Genomic DNA, 25,508 nt, shown 5'->3' with positions numbered 1-25,508 from the left:
TTTCACGTGCTACGTAGTTATTTTACTGAGGGACTTAATTAAAACTTCCAAGTTCTGTTCGTTTGAGATTCTAGTTATTAAGACATCCCTGAAACAGACTTCGTTCTTTAGAAACTAGAGACTTCTTTGACTTCAGTCAGAATAGTGTATCAAAGAAAACAATTCAGTCATGCCCAAGAAAAGTAACTAGCGAATACTGACGCAACTAAAATGGATGGAGAACACAACGATGATGAAATAAATTACATTTGAGTAGTTCAGACACCAGGAGAAACATCTCAATTAGTAACCGTAGGCAGTCATTCTCTAATAGAAATGATGATATTTAATTTTCGTTAAGGGTAGGGTAAGGAGTTCAGCAGTCCCAAGGAGCTACTGTGTTTGAATCTGTCGAATTACACTGATTTAAAGGTGACATATACCTAAAATGATGTTTATCCTAATGAAGATTTTCATGCTAATTTCAAATCTGAAAACCGTTTTGCTCTACCACGTCGGGGTTTGAAGAGGTTTTATTTTCCATGGAGCAGCGTTTTTCGAGAATTGTTTTAGAGGTTTTTCGTTATTTTTTATACACAGCCGAACATTTTCATTTGCTTCCTTTTTATTGACTGTGACAATGAACATTATGGCATCCAGAGGATGCATACATTCAACAAATTTATTATTATTATTATTATTATTATTATTATTATTATTGTACCGGGCGGTACACCTCCACTCCGCTAATTTAAAATGTGCGCCAGTTGAAACTCCTCTGCTGGAGGAAGTCTGAACTTTATCTACGCTATTAATTCTCTACTTTCTCAGAAGATGTCACCACGTGGAAAATTTTGAGTTTTTGAACTGTGTCATTTTTGATGTGGTTTTGTTTCACTTGAAGTAAGAAGTGTGAACTTTCTCTTCTAGAGGACACTACTGAAGATCTACAATAGTGCAACCTAGTGCGGAGTCAAAGAATTATTTTGTTGGAGAAAATTTAATTTCAAGAGTTTGTTCTTTGTTAAATTTCTTTCTGTCATTGTTTTTAAGTTGGCAATATTTACCCCTTTCTTCCCCTTGTTATGAATGTATCCAATCCCGAAATTCTTCTATTTATTTCTGACCAATCTGGTGTATCTTCCCCCAACTTGTATCGGTTGCGGGGTCCTACCCAATAAAGAATTTGTGGGAGGGTGTTTTCTTTCCCCTAACGACTAGAACCTTCCGCGAGGGTATATAAACTGCTGATTTTTGGGTCTCCGGGCCACTTCTGTTCAATCTTTCAGTGTGTTAAGTACATAGCAGGGGGCGGGAAGCGCCTCTTTCTTCGGCAGCGGTCAACAACAAGGTAATGGCCAATTAATAATTTCTTTCTTTGCTAGCTCAGCAGTTTAACTTTCGGGGCGGGTTCTAAGCGTTCAACCATGTAACCTTTTCCTAAAATGTAAAAACAACTGGTATCTATTCTATTTTCAAACGACATATCGGGATAGAGAGTGCTTAACCCTCTCGAGCTCCCACTCACATCGTCTTGAGGTGAACTTATTTTTCTCAACCAATTCTTTCGTAATGTAATGTAAATTGCTATTAAGTCACCTCTGTAGTATGGGATTAGCCCTTGTATTAACGGCCTAGTGCCAAGTAGGTCTTAAGCAAAGTGTATTAGGAGTGCAAGTTCGCCTCCTCTCAAATTGTATTTTAGAGGTCATGTATTAACCCTCTTATCATTTAACAGACCTCAGTAGGTTGGGTATTTTACCCCTGTGTATATGTCCTTTGAGGACAGCTTAAAGGTGGAGTTCGGAGTGGCCTATGATAGGCTTGTATTTTAGGGGGAAGTTGCCCTTTTTGAAAATTGTGTTTCTGCTTCAAGGAGGCTTTTGGGTGTAATTGGAAGCAAATGTTTCTGGCATGTTTGGGGGTTTTCGGCCCCTTTGTTGTATGGTGTTCATTGTAAGGTTGGGCTCATTGCTCAAGAATTATGTTTCTGACTTTTGAAGCCCCAAATGGGGTACCTATGTAAATGTATTTTTTTCAATCGTGTTTCGGCTACTAAGTACCTGTTCTATTTGTTGTTACATAATTTTGAAAAGAAAATATAACCTTGTTAAATTTTAAAATTAATTTCACTTTAGTAGCTTGAGACCTATTCACCACCCAGCACCTTCTTTCATGCATAACTACCACAAAAACACGGTAACAAGTGGTAGCAGAGCGTGGTTGAATGGGTCTCAATTTAGCCCCTTTTGACGGCTACACATTGTTTTGATCCGAACTCTAACCATTTTCTCAGTTGCTGGAATTTTTTTTGACTTGTTCAAAATTGTTCTGTCATCATGCCAGGCCCTCGCGATGTTCTCCATCTTAATTATTTGCGCAAAGAGGAGTTGATCTATGAATTAACTATCAGAAATGTGCAATCTGGAGGCACGGTTGCAGTAGACATAAACAAGCTTAGAGAGTCCCTAGATTTGCCCATTTCCATCCCCAATTTGGGAGAGAAAGAAATTGATGACTCTCTTTCCACGATCGTCGAGAATATTACCGGGCTAGCTTCTGTAGTTAGTTTTTTTGATGAAAATGATCCTTCTCCTAATCAAATTAAGCGGGTGCAAGGCAGGCTATATCATTTTTCGAATAGGGTTAACGATCTGTTGTCTCTAAAACTGAATGACGTTCAGAGGAAGGAAGCTAGTACGCTCCTGGAAAATATTTCCGAATTATCTAGTAAGGTCACTCTATTGTTGACTGGGGAAGTTCCTCCCAAATCTGATCAACCCACCATAGTGAATGCAGGTAGTGAGGAAGCGCCTCCCAAGGGAGAAGTTAATAGGATAACCGTTGCTGCTCAAACTATCCCTGCCCCATTGGACAACGAATCTGAACGTCGTGCATCATTGAGTAACATCCGTTCTGAATTAACTTCCTCGCCATTGAAACCTTTACCTACTATGTCACCTGGGTTTAGCAGCTTGCCTCATCCATTGGCAATGTTGCTCAGAGGCATTTCTAAGTTTTCTGTTAATACCACCAGTGATGTAATTTCATTTTTAAGATTTCTAGTTGAATTTCAGGATCATGCCCTTGTGTTTTCTCTTTCTCCATGTCAAATTTTGCAAATTATTTATCCGTATGCCATTGGTATTCTCTCAGATAAAATCGTAAGAGCCATTGCCGAGCAATCATCTATTGAGGATTTCCATGCCCATTTGCTAGCTAACTTCATCCCGGCTAGGGCCAGGTCCTCCCTTATTCAGAAGTACTATTATCGTGTACAGCGCTTGGATGAAAACTTGGCTGATTTCATACAGGACATTAAGTTTTATACTAGGGTGTTTGCCCTTCATTTTCCTGAAGATCAGATTGTACAGGCTATTGTAGAAGGCATTTCACCATCTTATAGGTCATACTTGTGTTTTGCGGCGTGCCCGCAAACTTTCTCTGAACTTGAAGCGTTGGCCGTCTCAGCGGAAGGAGTTAGATACGCCGATTCTTTGCGTGTAGCGAAAGAACCCCCGCCTTCCTTTAGTAACACTCGGCCTCCACCTCGCCGACCAGTCACACCCCGTAAATGTTATGCTTGCGGGTCGCCTGACCATCTTCGCAATAAATGTCCATTGGTCAAAAGTAGTAGGGCAAATACTGGAGCTGGTTCAGCGCAAGGCTGTTTTAAATGTGGGGCTTTCTCACATATCGCCAAGAATTGCCCAAACTCAAATAGCACCCCCTCCTGCTCAACTTCCGGTGCAAATTCCAACTATGCCAATAAAAAAAGTGACCAGTGGCTTCGGCTGAGTCGACTAATCCATCTTCCCGAGACTCAGCCCCTAGTAAACAGGTTGTAAATGCAGAGAACGATCAGCCTTCAAATTCATCTTTTGAATGCCCTAAAGAATGTCTTAGGATTGCGGCGGATACCCCCGCACCTGTTCCTTTTCTTAAGATTGAGTTAAATAACGAGCCTATAACAGCTCTCTTAGATTCAGGAAGTGTTTGTTCGATTATTTCGGCTGAATGGTATTCTAAATTGAAAACGGTTTGTAAACTTCCTGACTATGTCTCTTCTCCTGTTCAATACGTATCGGCTAATTCATCTCCATTAGAAATTCTAGGTTCCTTACTGGTCAAAATTCGTATTTTTAAGTTTACATGGAAAGTTAAATTGTTTGTGGCCAAGCAATTGTCTTGCCCCATTATATTGGGAGCTGACTTTATTTCTCACACTGGTCTTGTGCTCGATCTCCAGTCTAGGTCGTGCACATTCAAATTTGCTTCTAATTGTAAAATCCCACTATTAAAGTGTAATTCTGTGTCATGTTCTTCTATTTCGCCTACCCAGGATGAGATGTTGTTAGACCTTAGACATCTACCTGAGGAGCAGGCTGATAGTATTCGCAAACTGTGTCAGTCGTTTCCCGAGGTGTTCTCTGATACTCTTGGTGTTACTGACCTTATTGAATACAAAATTGAGGTCACGGATTCGATTCCGGTCCGTTTTCCACCTTATAGGCTATCTCCACCTAAAATGAAGGCTCTAAAAGAAATCATCGATCAGATGTTGAAGGACGGTATTATTAGGCCCTCTAAGTCAGCGTATTCTTCGCCTATTTTTTTGGTCCCGAAACCCCAAGGAGGCTTCAGGCCTGTCATTGATTACAGGGCTCTCAATCGGAAGGTGGTGTTACAATCTGTGCCCCTTCCCGACCTTCATTCTTGTTTTTCATGGTTTCGTAAGGCCAAGTTCTTTACTATCTTGGACTTGAATCAGGCCTATAATCAAATTCCCCTTGCCGAAGAGTCTAAACATCTTACAGCGTTTGCCACGGACTGGAATTTATATGAATACAACCGCGTGCCTTTCGGGCTCCCCACCGGAGCAGCTGTACTCACTATGCTACTAGATAGGGTCTTCTCCGACATCAAATTTGAGTACTTATATCACTACTTGGATGATGTCGTCGTATTTTCAGAGACTTTTGAAGAACATCTAGATCATCTGCGAGAGGTTCTCGATCGCCTTCGTAAGGCTGGGTTAACTGTTAAGTTGTCCAAGGTTGCCTTTGCTAAGCCCTCTATGTCTTTCCTAGGGCATATTGTGTCACCTGATGGTGTAGCAGTCGATCATTCTAGAACACAGGCCATCCGTGATTTCAAACCTCCCAAGGACATTAAAGGTATCGCCAGGTTCATTGGTATGGTGAATTTCTTCAGGAAGTTTATTCCTAACTTCGCTAATAGAGCGGCGCCCTTAAACCTTCTTCGTAGGAAAGGCATCAAATTCGAGTGGGGACCTTCTCAACAAGCCGCTTTTGAAGACCTTAAATTAGCTCTTTGTAATGCCCCTGTCCTTGCTATGCCTGATTTCTCGAAGAAATTCATTGTCCAAACCGACGCATCGTCGTCAGCAGTAGCTGCAGTCCTTCTTCAAGAGACTGAACTAGGGAGGCGACCCATCGCCTATGCATCTAGGACTTTGTCGGCTCAAGAAGCCAAGTATTCCATCTATGAGCTCGAAGGTTTGGCAGTCTTATTCGCCTTAGAGAAGTTCCGTCTCTATCTGGAACATGTTAAATTCGACCTGGAGACAGATAATCAAGCCTTAAGCTGGGTCTTAGGTAGGCCGCGTCGTACTGGTCGTATAGCCCGTTGGGCCATCCGTATTTCTGCCTTCCAATTCGATGTCAGGCATATCAGAGGTACTGAAAATGTTGTTGCTGATGGACTCAGCAGTATGTTTTCAAACGACGTTGAGAACCATGACCGGTCGACCGTTCATCACCTCCCGAGTCCACACTATTTGATGTTAATGCCATTTTAACTGATGCCCCCATGCTCTTTAGGGATATCGAGAAATACCAACATGAAGATCCGACGCTGGCTCCGATAATGGAAACCCTTTCTTCTGGGGAACATGTTGTCCCTTATGTTCTGAGGAATGGTGTTTTATGTTGCCCTTCGAGGCATGACAAGATGATGAAGGTTGTCGTTCCAGCTGTTCTTGTGCCTATGATCTTCAAGTACTATCATGAGACCCCATTAGGGGGGCATCTTGGAATCTTTAAAACTCGTGAAAAGATTCGTGAAATGTTCATATGGAAAGGTATGGACGGTGAAATCCGTGAACTAGTAAAGGCTTGTAAATCCTGTTTGATTAGTAAACCCACCATGTCCACCAAGGTAGGCCTTTTGTCTTCGCATCAAGCATCGCGCCCCATGGAACGCCTGTATATTGATTATGTAGGACCCTTCCCCCAGTCGAAGGGAAATGCCAACAAGTTCATCCTTGTATGTGTAGATGGTTTTACTAGATTTTCTTGGTTATTTCCGACTAAGCTGGCTACCGCTCAGTCCACCATTACTTGCTTAAATTCTATTTTTGCTTCTTTTGGTCCGTGCCAATATATTGTATCTGATAATGCTAAGGCTTTTACATCTAATTTATTTCGTAAATTCTGTTTTGACTTATCCATCTCTCATGTAACTACTTCTGCGTATTACCCTCAACCATCTCTGGCTGAACGGGTTAATCGTAATCTCAGGTCCGCACTGATTGCCTATCATCATGATGATCATTCCAGGTGGGACACGTCCCTGCATTGGTTAGCTTTTGCTTTGAATTCGGCGGTTCATGAATCACATAAATTCACTCCAGCTTCTTTGATGTTCAAGTTTGTTCCCAACTCGCCGCTCTCTAACCTCTGGTCTCTGAGTGACATTCTACCCGAGACAATAGATCCGGATAATATTAAAGATCTTTGGAAAAAGGCTAAAGCCAATCTTAAGGTATCTCATGAAAAGGTTAGGGAAAAGTATGATCGTGGACGGAGACCCACCACTTTGAAGGTAGGTGACCAGGTGATGGTCAAGAATTTTGTTCCCGCGGGCAAGCTTGCCCCCAGATTTCATGGGCCATGCATCATTCTCGATTTTCTTACTCCGGTTACATTGTTAGTAAGCAATCCAGCCACCGAGAGGATATTTAGGGTTCACCTGTCCCAGGTGAAACCGGTGTAAATTTTGTTTCAACTTGCTTCATATAATTTGATAGGAATATGAAGGTTATATTTTTTTGTGAATTCCACTCTTAAGGCTTTCTGCTCCTTCTATTATATTTCTCTATATTTAAGCATTTCTTGTAAACCTCCCCCGACTCGTTAAACTGCCATCCTGTCCTTGCCACGGCCATTACCACGCTCCCGTCTCCTGCTCCACTATACACAGTGGCTGGCTTAGATGAAATGCCATGGATATCTGCACGCCGCTGGCCCCTCAATCTCTCTACATGCCTGTGCCCTCAAAAGAAACATGATGGTCCAACACAATTCTGCCGCCTAGCTTTAATGTTTCAGTGCCCCCGCAGCCGCGCGGCGCGGTGCCACGTCGGGGTTCGAGGACGGGCCCCCTTGGCCCCAGCGAGGACGACATGCGCACGGCGAGCCGGAGCTCTCCTCCCGGCCAAGGCTGATGGGCGGCGCACGACCTGCTACTTGCCCGCAGCCTGTATATCTTCACCGCGGGCGCGGCGTGTTTCAACACCACTGCTCCCCTCATAGTGCGGGCGAGCGGTATCTCAGGGTACTTGAGGGGTCCGAGCGGCCTCCTTTGGACGCAAGCTGCAACGGCCGGTCTGGCCATCCAACTTCATCAACATCAACTACATGGACAGTTACGATAAGCAATGACTACACTTGGGAATTCAACAGCAATATTTGGTGGACATTGCAAAATTTTCATCACTTTTAAGTATTAAAAAAAAAAAAATTGATCTTTAGACTTCTACTTCTACAAACTTAAAAACTATTCTTCATCTGCAACAACAAAATTTTGAAACTAAATCAAACCAAATTAAGAAAACCTTATAAAATATTTTTGGCAATCAATCTCCATATCTACATCAAAACTTGGACCTTGTTTTCAAACAATTTCATGTGTCACCCCGGGAGGAACTTTTGGGGGGGGGGGGAGGTCTGTACCGGGCGGTACACCTCCACTCCGCTAATTTAAAATGTGCGCCAGTTGAAACTCCTCTGCTGGAGGAAGTCTGAACTTTATCTACGCTATTAATTCTCTACTTTCTCAGAAGATGTCACCACGTGGAAAATTTTGAGTTTTTGAACTGTGTCATTTTTGATGTGGTTTTGTTTCACTTGAAGTAAGAAGTGTGAACTTTCTCTTCTAGAGGACACTACTGAAGATCTACAATAGTGCAACCTAGTGCGGAGTCAAAGAATTATTTTGTTGGAGAAAATTTAATTTCAAGAGTTTGTTCTTTGTTAAATTTCTTTCTGTCATTGTTTAAGTTGGCAATATTTACCCCTTTCTTCCCCTTGTTATGAATGTATCCAATCCCGAAATTCTTCTATTTATTTCTGACCAATCTGGTGTATCTTCCCCCAACTTGTATCGGTTGCGGGGTCCTACCCAATAAAGAATTTGTGGGAGGGTGTTTTCTTTCCCCTAACGACTAGAACCTTCCGTGAGGGTATATAAACTGCTGATTTTTGGGTCTCCGGGCCACTTCTGTTCAATCTTTCAGTGTGTTAAGTACATAGCAGGGGGCGGGAAGCGCCTCTTTCTTCGGCAGCGGTCAACAACAAGGTAATGGCCAATTAATAATTTCTTTCTTTGCTAGCTCAGCAGTTTAACTTTCGGGGCGGGTTCTAAGCGTTCAACCATGTAACCTTTTCCTAAAATGTAAAAACAACTGGTATCTATTCTATTTTCAAACGACATATCGGGATAGAGAGTGCTTAACCCTCTCGAGCTCCCACTCACATCGTCTTGAGGTGAACTTATTTTTCTCAACCAATTCTTCCGTAATGTAATGTAAATTGCTATTAAGTCACCTCTGTAGTATGGGATTAGCCCTTGTATTAACGGCCTAGTGCCAAGTAGGTCTTAAGCAAAGTGTATTAGGAGTGCAAGTTCGCCTCCTCTCAAATTGTAATTTAGAGGTCATGTATTAACCCTCTTATCATTTAACAGACCTCAGTAGGTTGGGTATTTTACCCCTGTGTATATGTCCTTTGAGGACAGCTTAAAGGTGGAGTTCGGAGTGGCCTATGATAGGCTTGTATTTTAGGGGGAAGTTGCCCTTTTTGAAAATTGTGTTTCTGCTTCAAGGAGGCTTTTGGGTGTAATTGGAAGCAAATGTTTCTGGCATGTTTGGGGTTTTTCGGCCCCTTTGTTGTATGGTGTTCATTGTAAGGTTGGGCTCATTGCTCAAGAATTATGTTTCTGACATTTGAAGCCCCAAATGGGGTACCTATGTAAATGTATTTTTTTCAATCGTGTTTCGGCTACTAAGTACCTGTTCTATTTGTTGTTACCTAATTTTGAAAAGAAAATATAACCTTGTTAAATTTTAAAATTAATTTCACTTTAGTAGCTTGAGACCTATTCACCACCCAGCACCTTCTTTCATGCATAACTACCACAAAAACACGGTAACAATTATTATTATTATTATTATTATTATTATTATTATTATTATTATTATTATTATTATTATTATTATTATTATTATTATTATTATTATTATTATTATTATTATTATTATTATTACGTGGCGGTTATGTAAGAAACAAATCCAATAAATGCCATGTGGTGCATTCGCACTCATCTTAGCTAAAGCCGTATTCGTTAGTTCTCCACGTAGCAATCAGTGCTCTGGTGAAACTTCTGTCGGTGAACTGTGTTCCTGGATACAATGTCACCATTTGCTTTACGTCGCACCGACACAGATAGATCTTATGACGACGACGGGATAGGAAAGGTTTAGAAGTGGGAAGGAAGCGACCGTGGCCTTAATTAAGGTACATCTCCAGCATTAGCCTGATGTGAAAATGGGAAACCACAGGAAACCATCTTCAGGATTGTCGATAGTGCGGTTCGAACACACTATCTTCCGGGTGATACAATGTTAAACATAGGTAAATGGTTGATGTATTTCTCGAGAACAGTGGATGATAGAGATAAATGGTTTGCATATTTTGAATCAACATGTTTTAGTTGTAAAGGAATGCGCACTGGATACCCAGATATCCGCCGAAGGTCATTTTTTCTTTGTTTGTTGATCAGTGTTATCTGTTCCATTGATACGGACGTTCATTCCTCGATCTGAAGGTTTTGTGATCCAATCTCGCAGTCGGTTGTTACGTAAGTGTACTTAAATACGAGAGGTTTGTGTTTTGAGGGAAGTTGACAAGTGAATTCGAACTCGTATGGCTCCTGGTTACATGGGTAGTAGTAATATGTTAACTACGTAACCCCTTAAAATCCTGTGCTTTTCTGGTCAATAATCAGAATGGCTTCTTTCTCGGATTCCCCTAGTGATGTGTACTCGGGCCACATCAAAACTCAATACGTTGTGGATGTTGTAAAATATATTATACATTTGTGTCTTTACCGTCACTTTAACTGTTAAATAATAATGTCATTGGTGTTAAGTCCCACTAAATTATTTTACAGTTTTTGCAGATACTGATGTGCCGGCATTTTGTATCACAGGAGTTCTTTAACGTTCCAGTAAATCTACCGACACGAGACTGACGTATTTGAACACTTTCAATACCATCGGACTGAGTCAGGATCGAACCTGGCAAGTTGGGGTCAGAAGGCCAGTGCTCTACCGTCTGAGCTACTCAGCGCGGCATTTAACTGTTAACGACAATGACTGATGCCAATATGTTACACCAAAGGAAGTCCCATTAACGTGTCATTAAATTTAGTGACGACCGTGCGAGTTGGCTATGTGGTTTGGGTCACATTGCTGTAAGCTTACAATTGGGAGTTACTGGATTCGAACCTCACCCTTGGCATTTCTGAAGGTGAATTTTCGTAGTTTTCTATGTACATTTAAGTATGTAAAATGACTATCATATCATACTGGTTTAGGGCAAGTGGCTCATGCACGTGTCTGCATTCAAGTGAACACTGGCTGTGCGGTTTGCCTCATAAAGTCTAATGTCGGCATACTTGGAGGTGGTTTTCCGTGATTTCCCATTCTCACACGAGGCAAATGCTGGGGCTGTACCGAATTAAGGTCACGTTAGCTTCCTTCCCAGTAGTAACCATCTCCTATCCCATCGTTGCCGTAAGATCTGTCTCTGTCGGTACGACGTAAAAAAAAATTAACAGCTGTATTTTGAGGTTGGAACACTTGCACGGAGTGACACTTACACGGAGCATTTCATTCTACGTAGCAGTACTTGGTGAATCACAAGTAGGATGGTGACATTTGTACGGAGTGACACTTACACGGAGCATTTCATTCTACGTAGCAGTACTTGGTGAATCACAAGTAGGATGGTGACATTTGTACGGAGTGACACTTACACGGAGCGTTTCATTCTACGTAGCAGTACTTGGTGAATCACAAGTAGGATGGTGACATTTGTACGGAGTGACACTTACACGGAGCATTTCATTCTACGTAGCAGTACTTGGTGAATCACAAGTAGGATGGTGACATTTGTACGGAGTGACACTTACACGGAGCATTTCATTCTACGTAGCAGTACTTGGTGAATCACAAGTAGGATGGTGACATTTGTACGGAGTGACACTTACACGGAGCATTTCATTCTACGTAGCAGTACTTGGTGAATCACAAGTAGGATGGTGACATTTGTACGGAGTGACACTTACACGGAGCATTTCATTCTACGTAGCAGTACTTGGTGAATCACAAGTAGGATGGTGACATTTGTACGGAGTGACACTTACACGGAGCATTTCATTCTACGTAGCAGTACTTGGTGAATCACAAGTAGGATGGTGACATTTGTACGGAGTGACACTTACACGGAGCATTTCATTCTACGTAGCAGTACTTGGTGAATCACAAGTAGGATGGTGACATTTGTACGGAGTGACACTTACACGGAGCATTTCATTCTACGTAGCAGTACTTGGTGAATCACAAGTAGGATGGTGACATTTGTACGGAGTGACACTTACACGGAGCATTTCATTCTACGTAGCAGTACTTGGTGAATCACAAGTAGGATGGTGACATTTGTACGGAGTGACACTTACACGGAGCATTTCATTCTACGTAGCAGTACTTGGTGAATCACAAGTAGGATGGTGACATTTGTACGGAGTGACACTTACACGGAGCATTTCATTCTACGTAGCAGTCCTTGGTGAGTCACAAGTAGGATGGTGACATTTGTACGGAGTGACACTTACACGGAGCGTTTCATTCTACGTAGCAGTCCTTGGTGAGTCACAAGTAGGATGGTGACATTTGTACGGAGTGACACTTACACGGAGCGTTTCATTCTACGTAGCAGTACTTGGTGAATCACAAGTAGGATGGTGACATTTGTACGGAGTGACACTTACACGGAGCATTTCATTCTACGTAGCAGTCCTTGGTGAATCACAAGTAGGATGGTGACATTTGTACGGAGTGACACTTACACGGAGCATTTCATTCTACGTAGCAGTACTTGGTGAGTCACAAGTAGGATGGTGACATTTGTACGGAGTGACACTTACACGGAGCATTTCATTCTACGTAGCAGTCCTTGGTGAATCACAAGTAGGATGGTGACATTTGTACGGAGTGACACTTACACGGAGCATTTCATTCTACGTAGCAGTACTTGGTGAATCACAAGTAGGATGGTGACATTTGTACGGAGTGACACTTACACGGAGCATTTCATTCTACGTAGCAGTCCTTGGTGAGTCACAAGTAGGATGGTGACATTTGTACGGAGTGACACTTACACGGAGCGTTTCATTCTACGTAGCAGTACTTGGTGAATCACAAGTAGGATGGTGACATTTGTATGGAGTAACACTTACACGGAGCATTTCATTCTACGTAGCAGTCCTTGGTGAATCACAAGTAGGATGGTGACATTTGTACGGAGTAACACTTACACGGAGCATTTCATTCTACGTAGCAGTACTTGGTGAATCACAAGTAGGATGGTGACATTTGTACGGAGTGACACTTACACGGAGCATTTCATTCTACGTAGCAGTCCTTGCTGAATCACAAGTAGGATGGTGACATTTGTACGGAGTGACACTTACACGGAGCATTTCATTCTACGTAGCAGTCCTTGGTGAATCACAAGTAGGATGGTGACATTTGTACGGAGTGACACTTACACGGAGCATTTCATTCTACGTAGGAGTACTTGGTGAATCACAAGTAGGATGGTGACATTTGCACGAAGCGACACTTGCACTGAGCTGCGATTTTCATATAGGCCTACCCTGGTATAAATAGACACGTATAGTATAACGTGCTCTTTAAACCACGGAGTGAATTTAGATGGAATTTATAAGTAACTGTTAATTTGATACATTGTAAGAGAACTTTAGCCCACTTTGAACCGTTTCCAGGAAACACCACGGTGAGGTAGTCTTTTTGCGTTCCCCGTATATATATTTGTTCACAACATGAAAGTTAGTCAAGTCATTCCATATCCGTGCAAGTGTCACAAGTTCGTAGGGTCAGCTGGGAGGCGTGATAGGTGAGTAGGATAGTCATTTGTTTCTAACTAAGGCATCTGCGGTTCGAATCCTGACCAATGCATGTGGTATTTTTGAAATTAAAGCCACGTTCCTGTGTTTCAGATTCGACTTAAAACAGAACGTCCCGTAGCTATAATTACGATATAATCAGTCATATAAAGCTACAAACTAGCGTCTTTGGTATGGTCGACACTTGGAGTAAGTAGCGTGCCTGTCTCTTTTGTGGGTTTGATTCCCGCATCTCCTTAGATTCCAATGCTGACCTGAGGGCTGGGACAGTATTCACTAAGATAACTGAGGAGTTGCTTTATATGAGGGATAGGATTCACACTCAGGAAAGCCAAAACATACGCTGAAGCCGTCATGCTAACTGTGAATCTACTTCCAATTATTCCTGTCTGCTGCCGGAAGGTACTAGGTTTGATCCCTCGCTAGTTTTAGGCTGGAATGGGATACACAAAGCCTCGTTACGCAGCTGTTTGATGTAAGAGACAGCTGACCCGATCACGGAAGACAACCAATACGGCTGATTGAGTTGCCACTCTAATAACGTGACACTTTAATATCTGGAGGCCGTCTGATTGGGCAGCAAACGTAGATGAAGGCCTTGAATGACCTCACTAATAAACGTAAGGGGCGGATGACCCTGATACTTGTTCCCTTGAAACAGCAATCACCATCATATAATAACTGTCCTAGGGCGGGACAAGTGCATGGTTATTTATGTCGGGCTGAGTCGCTCAGACTAAAATGCGCTGGCCTGGTTTCGATCCTAGTTTTGTCCACCGGTATTATGGAGATACTCAAATACTCAGAGTCGTGTCTTTTAAATTTACTGGCATGTAAAAAGCACCCATGGAACAATATTCTGGCACCTTAATATCTCTGAAAGCCGAGAATGTAGTTAGTGGAACATAAAACTAATTGCTATCATTGATAGTGAATCATTTATGAAATATTAGTAGTTATTCCTTTTTTACCTTCCTGAAACTCCGAAAGTAATATTTGTACACTAATGTAAGATATCTCGCAATTTGATGGTTGAAGAAAGTGTATACTGTACACTCGTTAGTATTTTATTATCTAATATCTACATTTATGTGCAATGAAACAAATAATATTTGAATATTACTATACTCCATATAAACTTTCACTATCGAATTGTTACAAACATATTAACCACCGAACTTCTGTAGGACTAAACGGAGTTTTGCAACGTAATCCTTAATTTAATCTTTAATTTAATGCTCACTAAATAATTTATATGTATAAAGTAAGAGTTTTGTCTGTGCATTGCTCAGAATTTAAAAAGGATTGTATTTCTGTATCGGTTGTGTCCATAGTAACTAGGAAATGCAATTTTTGATTTTCCGTATTTTCTGTCTGTATGTATGTACACGCATCACAAGAAAAAGGCTGAAGAGAATTTAATGAAAATCGGTATGTAAAGTCCAGGAATAAGTCGCTACAATCTAGGCTATAAATAATCTTATTCGCGCTGAGAGAAATGGTAGTTTAGGGGAAGATCTAAAATTTAATTCTCAAATATTTGTGTTATTAGTGGTCCTATCTTAATGAAAATCGGTATTCAAAGTCGGGGAATAAGTAACTACAGTATACGCTGTAAATAAATTTGTAAGACGCTCTACTATCACAGAGGCGAAAGAAAACTAAATGTGAAGGCCTACAATACAGAAAGCTCATAACATTGAACAACAGTAACATTACATTGACCATTGTTTCTTGTGATGTGCTTTGTGTCTCCGTTGCCACTCATCTCCGATAGGTGGGATCACTGCCGTATACCGAGTTTTTTAATTTGCTTTACGTTGCACCGAACAGATAGGTCTTATGATGACGATGGGATAGGAAAGGGCTAGGACTGTGAATGAAGTGGCCTTGACCTTAATTAAGGTACAACCCCAGCATTTGCCTGGTGTGAAAATTGGAAACAACGGAATACCATCTTCAGGGGTACCGACAGTGAGGTTCCAGTGAGGTTCGAATCCACTATCTCTCAGATGCAAGCTCACAGTTGCATGTCCCTAACCGCACGGCCAACTCGCCCGGTCGTACCGAGTGTAACAGCCTGCCTAAATATTGGTGGGAAATAGCTGGGGAGTTAGATGACTTTCTTCTTTACCATGCCATTCCTCTGGTTGATAAATTTTCTGATATACTAGTACGTAACAAACTGGTTCATCATAGCATTCGAGCTATTCAATCCCTACTCTGAGGCACTGATTGGAATGAGCAGTGTGCATATTTACCGGAAAAATGGCAGAGGAGTGTTCACGGCTGTCTGCAGCCTGGTCATTCCAGCATTGGAACTTTGGACTGTTAGATCGGCACCGTAGTACTGTTCGTTAAAAGGGAGAAAATGTGAGGTTTTTCATTTGATCGAGTATTTTATATGATAACATTGCTTTTATTCGCTACATTCCTGCTGACGTTTTTGTAATGGCGTAAGTTGACTTCAGTTAGGAAAACCACAAAGACAGTCTTTCTAAGAATCCCGTAACGAAGCACGGGTACATCAATTGGTCCTTTAATATATCGTCGTTGCCGGGAGGTATACTGTCCCGCAGCACACACATATGAAGAGTGAGAATGCCTTGGCCATATTCACATAATATTGCACCTTAGATGACATAATGCTACTGGCCAAAGTTCTAAGCTAAAATATTTCACATAGGAGGTTTTGTCCCGGCAGCGACGATATGTACATATCTAAAACAAACATATCCGTGATAGGTAATTACCACAGGTGGTAAGCTGCTACATTTCCACCCATCCAGTGACGTTCTAATCCCGTTTCATCCTACGTTAGAATGTTCACCTGGAAGGTCACATGGAACGAATCCCGACCTACCCATAATGATTCAAGGTGGCTCTAATGACTCCAGGCATGGGAGAAAGAAGAAGCTGAAGAAAGGTGAATTTAGAATTAAAATTCCCAGTGGAATCTAGATTACAGGGGGAGAGTATTCACAGCGACTATCTCAACCAGAGATTTAACAACTTTCCCTCCACCTTCTGTATGAATTCACAAAAGATAAAGCAAGGGTGTTGACACTGAATATCAATTTGATCGTTAGACCCATTTCCTGACGTTTGATACATCAGTTATTTACAACATCCGTGCTTATTTATGCACCAGTATTCGTACGTGAGAAGACAACTGAATTCCGCTCTCTCTATTTAATTGTTGATCTCACAATACCGTTCAGGAACGCTGCTTTACCCTTACGTTAATTTTTAATCCCTAGCATTTATGGAGGTTCTGTTATTGTAACCTGTTCGTATGCTGCTTAGACACTTACCTAATTACATCAGATACTCGTGCCGTTCGTAAAAGTCACCTGCACCAAGAGTAACAGCAGTGACATTTACTTAGTTTTATTCACATTTTGAATATACTTTTGATGAAAACGGAATGTGAAAAAGGTTAGCAAGTCTTTGTAATTAACGTTAATGGATTTAACAATAGTTTAATTTATTTGGAGGAAAATACAAGCCAGTACTGACGAGCAATTAAAATAATTATTATTCAAAACACACCCTCACTCCAGAACATTCAATAAATTTACGGCTGTGGTTCGAATACCTGCAATAGCATGTGATACTTTTGAGATTTAAAATCACTTCCCGTGGTTCTAATTCCACGAAAATTCGTAGGTCAAATGAATTACTATCATGAGATTAATAATCACGTAAAATTGTAAGCTTCCTCTTTTCTCTGCCACGCACTTCTCTTTCATATTTCTCGTCTAACCTCTCTTGTTCAAATCACGTTCTTTCCTTACGTAATCAGTATGAGCTTTAAGAGACATAGCAGTTATATCCTTCCTTCCGAACTCTTCGGTTACTCAATGAATGTGAAATTTTTGAAATGAAAAGCAACGTCTCTGAAATTTAGATTCCACGCAAAACTGGAGGTTCCGTGGCTGTGGTCACTATATTAACAGTCATGTAAAACTACAAGTTTTTTGTTTTCTTCTTCTGTTCCTTCGAAGATTTTTACGAAGGACTGATATGAGTATTTTCTTTTCACCACAAACAACAATCGCCAAATGTAGCTTTAGAACAAAGATAGTGAATTTGAATCAGCCTGATATCAGTAACAGTTCTGTGTGCCTGAATGCTGTCACTATATTTGTTGTCGGCCTTTAGTATGCTACGGAAATGAACACTTGTGGGAGACAATCAACCTGTTACAAGTTAGAAGGGAGATTCAAGTAATATTTTCCTAATTATTATTGGTCAGCCTGGGTGGCTCAGACAGTAGAGCGCTGGCTTTTTGAGCATTAATTGGCAGGTTCGTTCCAGGGTGAACCTTATGGTATTTTAAGGCAACTCTCTCATCGATTCCGCAACCCTCACTTTGAAGAACTCCCGCGAGACAAAATTTTCCGCCCCTCTATGCCTCCGAAAACCGTAAAAGTTGTTAATGGGTTGTAAAACTAAGACATTCTTCTTCTTCCCCTTCTTTCGTTTCGGCCAGCTATGGACCATACTATTGAACCGTTTTCTGTCTTGAGCTTTAACAGCCGCTCAGAACTCCTGCATCCTTCTTCGGTGAGCTTCTTTCCGTTCTTCGGTTCAGGTCTTGCCTGCCTTTATTTTAGGTTTTGTTCGAAAACGGTGGGCTGTATGAGACCAGTGCTGTGGTTTTCAAACTTGTCAGCATCTGTTTCTTGTTAACAGGTATAACAACATTCTGTCTCAGATCGGATGGCACTTCTCCTGTATTATATATATATCACACACTAAATGGGATAACCTCACCAGGCTGGTTCTTCTGAGGCAGTCGTTAATTCTGAGGGCACGTCATGCATTTCAGGTGCCTTGTTCCTACTTACGCCTCTCAGAGATCCATCGAATTCTTACTTTAAATTTGTTCTCCCATTTCATCAGCATCAACATTCTTTTCTTGTTCCAGAACCTAATCATCAGAATATTTCTCCTGATACACTCGTTGAATATGTTCTTGTCTTCTTTCTGCCTTGTCTTCTTTCCCTATAAGTGGTCTCCCACCTAAGCTATTGATATTCATACACCTATTCTTCTTTTCTCCAAAGGTTTCTCTTGATTTTCCTTTATGCAGCATCTAAGTGGTTGCAATATTTTGGGCACACGAACTACTATTGTTTTCTGTGTGAGTGGAGTAGTCTGCCTCGAGCCTCACATTACAACAGAAAAGACTGGTCTCCACGGGAAACTCTGCAGTCCAGGGAAAGGAATGTCCAGCACAGTCCTATGGTTCACCAAAGCAAAATTCTTCTGCCCCCTCTACACATCAAGCTCAACCTTGTGAAGAATATTGTAAAGGGATGAACAAGGATGGAGAATGTTTCAAGAAACAGAGAAGCAAATTTCTACGGCAAAGTGAGGCTACATTTAAAGAAGAAAAATTCACACGTCCTCAAATTCGTGAACTTCTTATGGATGAAAACTTCGGGAGATTCCTCCAGGATGATGAGAAACCAGCTTGTGAAATCTTTAAAAGTGTTGTGGATGGCTTCCTCGGTAACCAAAAAGCAGGAAATTATGTTGACCTTATAAGCAAACATCTTGACAAGTATCATCGATTATGTTGTAAGATATTAGGGTCGATGACTATGCTTGCTGACTGCCGCTGTTAACAACAAATAATATAGAGCAGGATTACAGGCGAAAAGCTAAAAGAAGGCCATTATATTTGTATTTCAGGTGGTCATTTCGATTCCTGTAGGTTTTTATTATGTAGGTGGTTTTACTTCGGTTTTTGTGTACAATTTATTAAATAAAACACATTTGATTTACGTTGTAATAGTGTTGAAATTAAACTTTTTACTAATAATATTTCGATATAACTACTGTTATTAGCGAACAGATATGTGTTGAATTAAAACATAAAGAATAAAACAAAGAACTCCTCTCCAAAATGACCACTCGGTTGCAAAGTTTATAGAATTATACGTAAGTAAAAAAAGAGTAATTCACTGTTATAACTTTTAGGGTATACTTAGATCTCTCTCTCCAGGTTCTCTGTTTCTTATTTTATGCTGTGAGTTATACTCAGACTGTGGGAATGATCCCGCACACCGGAATCATTACCAAGGCGGACAGAACAATAAAAGCCAATCTAATGCCTGGACTTCTAGATAGGACTCATAAAAGGTAAGTACATCTCTCTGTTGCCTGGGTTTATTTGAGTCATAACACAAGTTGTCCACCAAAGGATCATTCTCATTTCCTTATCACAGAGGTTATTGAACCAAGAGGTCACAAACGATACAGTACTATTTTAGTAACCGAAATTACAACCTTTATGCTATAATAATGCGAAAGACATAAACTTCTATAAAATACTCTTAGGTCTGTTATATCTGCAAGTTATGGGACGCAACGTCGTTATTAGTTTCATGTCCCCAGTGTTGTACAACACAGGCTTTATTGACAGGAATTACTGTAATAGCTCAGTCTTTTCCCCACAGACGTTAAGTATCATATACTCTATGTGGTCCAAAATAGTATGTGTTGAAAGTTGGAGTTCTATCAGCATCAGTAATTATTTTCTTCTTCTCCTTCTTTTTCTACAGCTTATTCCCACACCTGTGGGATCGCGGGAGCGAACTGCGTCGCACATGTGGATTTGACCCTTTTTACCGCCGGATGCCCTTCCTGACGCCAACCCTCTATAGAAGGCTGTAAGCACTATTGCGTGTTTCTGTGGTGGTTGGTAGTGTGGCATGTTGTCTGAATATGATGAGGAGAGTGTTGGTACGGACACATACACCCAGTACCCGAGCCAGAAGAATTAATCAGATGCGATTAAAATCCCGGACCCGGCCGGGAATCGAACCTTGGACCCTCTGAACCGAAGGCCAGTACGCTGACCATTCAGCCAACAAGTCGGACTGCACCTGTGATTATCTATATAAATAAAATGGTAACGACCGTGTGTCTATACATTGACTATTTTGGCGAAATGTTCATTCCGTTATCCGTTTTAGGTGTAATAATGACCATCTGCACATTTTTTAACTTTGATGTCTGTTTGTCTGAGTTCTTATAAGTTGAAAACTACTGGATATATTTCTACCAAAATTCATATTTAGAATCCGCCTGTCCTTGGGTAGGATTTAGGACAAGTATTTTTTCTAAATCCCTGAATTGCCTGGGGTTCATACGAAACCGAGGGCGTGATTTTGCACTCCCACAAAATATACACAACCAAAATTAATGGAAAACTACATATCTTAAGGAAATCAATTTTTAAACATTTTTCCCATGTGCATCATTTTAATACGAGGGTTAATAAAGGAGATATCATTAACGGACCTTTTTTCGGTACAAGTCCCATCGGACTTAAGAGCGGGTGCGTTTAAAGCGTATTTCTTATAACATAAAAACTACTGGAGATATTTCAACCAAACTTCATATTTAGCATCCGCCTGTCCAAAAGTAGATTTTCAGTGCATACAATGTCAAATTACTGGAATGGTAATAGGGACACGAAACCGTGATTTTACTCTCCCACACTATATACAAGACCAACCTGACTGGAAATCAACCAACCTTGATGCAAATCCATTTCTGAAAATTTTTCCTCCTGTGCATTTTCGATAGGAGAATTAATAAGGGAGATATCATGAACGGTTTGTTTTGCAGGCTAAGTCTAGCGGTCATAGCCCAAAACGTGTTGTACGTAGGGCATATTCCTTATCTATAGAAATAAAATCGTAACGACCGTGTGTCTGTACATTGACTAATTTGGCGATATTTTTATTCAGTCATCCGTTTCAGGTGTAATAATGACCATCTGCATATTTTTTAGCTTTGGTGTTTGTTTGTTTGTTTGTTTGTTTGTTTGTTTGTTTGTTTGTTTGTTTGTTTGTTTGTTTGTTTGTTTGTTTGTTATATATAAACCAAACCAAACACCATAGCGCAACAGCCCCGAAGACCCACTTCCCTACCAAACCCGACACGCCCCGATCCTCAGAGCCAATCCTTATCCTGAAGTTACGGTTCCAATTTGCCGACTTCCCTTAGCTACATTAGTCAATTGACTAGAGGTTCTTCACTTCGGAGAACTTCTGCGGATATGGGTACGAGTCGGGGCGACATTTTCACGTGGTCCTCTCCCGGATTTTCAAGGTCCGAGGGGAAGATCGGGATACCGCCGCAACTGCGGTGCTCTTCAATTTCCAAACCTTCTCTCCCTGCTAGAGGAGTTTAGGGAACTCGAACGCTCATGGAGAAAAGGAAACGCTTTCCCGATCTCCCGACGGCGTCTCCGGGTCCTTTTAGTTCCGGAATAGGAACAGCATTCCTTTTCGCCCCGTGAGGTCCTAACACTGTAGTCTCGGATCCCATCGACTCGTATTTCTCCTCGACTGACTCGTGTGCAACGGATGTTCGCACGAAAACCTTCTCTACGTCGGTCCTCCAGGGTCTCACTGGTTAAAATTATTTTTTATTGGTCTTGTTTGGACGCGCAGTGATCTGTTCACAAATGACGAACTCCAGCACTCGTGCGTGAAAGTAAAGAAACATTCGAACCATGCTCCAGGGTGAGTGATACACGTTCAAAATTTTGAATAAAATATAACAATCATGTATCATTTTATCAAAGATACAAAAACAAAATCACAAATAATCCGTCAGTACATAAGATTTCATTATCATAATTTCGAAATGGTTTCTTTAGACGGGCGCAACCCTCTAAGACAGACGCTCCGATGAAGGTGGAAAGCGTCTGCCGTGCATAGAAAACTGAGTGTTTTTGTAGTAGAGCGCAGTGTTCTATGAGGTACGGGAGTTGGGTGAATGTTAGGTAAGACATAAGCTCCCTGTCCCCAAACCAGGGTAAAGCCAGGAAAAGAACCCAAGACAAAGACACTGAGCACACAGGCATGGAGCAGGAAGAGAGTCCTGATGACTGGTGCCCAATCAGATGGCTTGTCACATAGTCGGCATTACGTCTTCACGGCTGTATTACTTCACTTGACTACCTTTGGTGAAATGAAATAGCGTATGGCTTTTCGTGCCGTGAGTGTCCGAGGACAAGTTCGGCTCGCCAGGTGCAGGTATTTTGATTTGCCTCCCGTAGGCGACCTGCACGTCGTGATGAGGATGAAATGGTGATGAAGACGACATGTACACCCAGCCTCCGTGCCAGCGAAATTAACCAATGCTAGTTAAAATTCCCGACCCTGCCGGGAATCTAACCCTGGACCCCTGTGGCCAAAGGCCAGCACGCTAACCACTTATCCATGGAGCAGGACACTACTTTTGGTATCACATGGCCTCACGCGATGGGATGAATCACGTCCCAGCCCTAGCGTCCAGGGTTGAAAACCTTGAACGAGCCTGGGATAGTAGTGGGGTTCCCTAGATAAGAGAGAGGGACGTTACAGAAGCACCGTGGGGCTAATAAAAAAACAGAAATATATACTTCATTGAGGACGCGATATTATTAGCTAAAGTGTCTTCAATTTACTTACACCGAGCTCGATAGCTGCAGTCGCTTAAGTGCGGCCAGTATCCAGTAATCGGGAGATAGTGGGTTCAAACCCCACTGTCGGCAGCCCTGAAGATGGTTTCCCGTGGTTTCCCATTTTCACACCAGACAAATGCTGGGGCTGTACTTTAATTAAGGCCACGGCCGCTTCCTTCCCATTCCAGGGCCTTTCCTACCCCATTGTCGCCATAAAACGTATCTGTGTCGGTGCGACGTAAAGCAAATAGCTAGCAATTTACTTACCGAGCGAGCTGGTAGGCGGTTTGAGGCGCGTACCCCAGCGTGGCGAGAAAGTCAGATAGGTTTATTACGTTCTATATTCACAGGAAACTCCGATGGTAAAGGATGTGTATTCATAGATCCCTTTGGTGACAGCATCAATAAACACCACTACTTATTCTGTTTACTTTATTTGGAAGACAGGCTTAAAAGAAAACGTTGGTATTAGCATTTTTGGAAAATGATTACTTTATGAGTAACTTCATGGAAGATAAATGTACCGTACCTTAGAGGGCAAGATATAGGTTTTACCGGTAGCAAAAATACAATTTATGTTAATAATTATTTACTAATACAATAGAAATGTTCCAATGAACTTGGGAGAAAATATTTTGTACTGTAGACTTATATAGGAGAGACCCATCTAAATCCCCATTTTTTTTGCAATTAGCTTTACGTCGCACCGACACAGATAGGTCTTTTGATGACGATGGGACAGGAAAGGGCTAGGAGTGAGAAGTAAGAGACCGTCGTCTTAACTAAGATACAGCCCCAAAACTTGCCTGGTATGTCCCCACTGTCGGTAGCCCCGAAGATGGTTTTCCGTGGTTTCCCATTTTCACATATCTGGCAAATACTCGAGCTGTACTTTAATATAAGGCCACGGTCGCTTCCTTCCCACCCCTAGCCCTTTCCTATCCCAACGTCGCCATAAGACCTATCTGTGATAGTGCCACGTAAAGTAAATTGTAAAAATAAAAATAAAAGATGTAAGCATTGATATTGTAGAAATACTCATATTAAAGAAGCCTGTCTTCCAAATAAAGTAAACAGAACAAGCAGTGAAGTTTCATGACGCTACCACCAAAGGGATTCACTGAATTTACCACCTTTACTCTCGGAGCTCCAGACCACATCGTCACGCTGGGATAAAACGATGTAAAGTATTTCAGCTACTAAGGAAATAAGGCCGGGCTGAGTGGCTCAGACGGTTGAGGCACTGGCCTCCTGATCCCAAACTTTTTATTATTATTAAGGAACTAGACGTACTGCATGTTTAGCCGAGCCTCTCTTATTCTTATGAAGGATGGTTTTATCTGTACATTGCTGATAAAAATGGATAATGACCATTTTCTGACGTCCAGGCTTCCTTTAAGTAAGCCATTTTTAGAGAGAGAATGGAAACACTGAAGTAAATCACTGTGTGGTAAAAGGAACACACACTGTACGTGAAAGAAGCAAAACGAACTAGGTGACGAGAGTAGGAGAGAGACAGACGACTAGAGTACACAGTACCAAAATAACTAAGCTGATTATCAGACAGTGGATTGATTTAGGGAGCTCATAAGAACTATCCGTAATTATGAAGGGCATCTAGATTTGAATGCCAGAAATGTAGTGCAGAGAGAAGGTAAATAAGATCACCACTGAGACAGTGCATATAAACATAGCCATAAGTAAATTATTAACAAAAACTGGGCAAGTTGGCCGTGCGGTTAGGGTCGCGCAGCTGTGAGTTTGCATCCTGGAGATAGTGGGTTCGTACCCCACTGTCGGCAGCCCTGAAGATGATTTTCCGTGGTTCCCCATTTTCACACCATGCGAATGCTGGGGCTGTACGTTAATTAAGGCCACGGCCTCTTCCTTCCCACTCCTACGTCTCTCCTATCCCATCGTCGCCATAAGACCTATCTGTGTCGGTGCGACGTAAAGCCACTAGCAAAAAAAAAAAAAAAGCGAATGACGTCAGTGGCATTCCACGGTGTTTTAATCCATCAAACATGTGTCGTTTGTTTCCAGTATGTTAAGAAACATATTTGAGACAAACTTCCAAGAATCTAGGGCTTATTAAAATTCATAACGTTCTCAAATAAAACTGTAGCTTCGGTGACATCAATTTTACCAATGAAATGCGAAAACAATAACAACAAGAATAACAACAAAAATTCCATAAGAAAGTTAGGATTAATTAGCACATGTCAATAAATCGAATTGAATAGAGACTGGCGTTGCTTTGTTTCTACTTCGATATCCCAACGAAGTGCAAAACTTGTACTCTGAATGTTTAATTAGACTAGAGCTTAAGTTTGTAAAGTCTTGGGAACATATCGGCGTTCTATGAAAGCAAAGTTTGTTAGAAGGGAAGTATTCAGTTCTATTAATTACAACAAAGTGGTTCTTACGTTACTCTAACAACTGTTAATTATACAATCTTTCAGGCAGTGCGTATAGAAATAAAGAGGTGAGAAAGCTAGAAATTACAGTTTGTGTCACAACCCACTCTACCAACTGTTAGCTG

This window comes from Anabrus simplex, chromosome 6, assembly GCF_040414725.1.
Source record: "Anabrus simplex isolate iqAnaSimp1 chromosome 6, ASM4041472v1, whole genome shotgun sequence".
NCBI lineage: Eukaryota > Metazoa > Arthropoda > Insecta > Orthoptera > Tettigoniidae > Anabrus > Anabrus simplex.
This window is presented reverse-complemented; position numbering follows the sequence as displayed.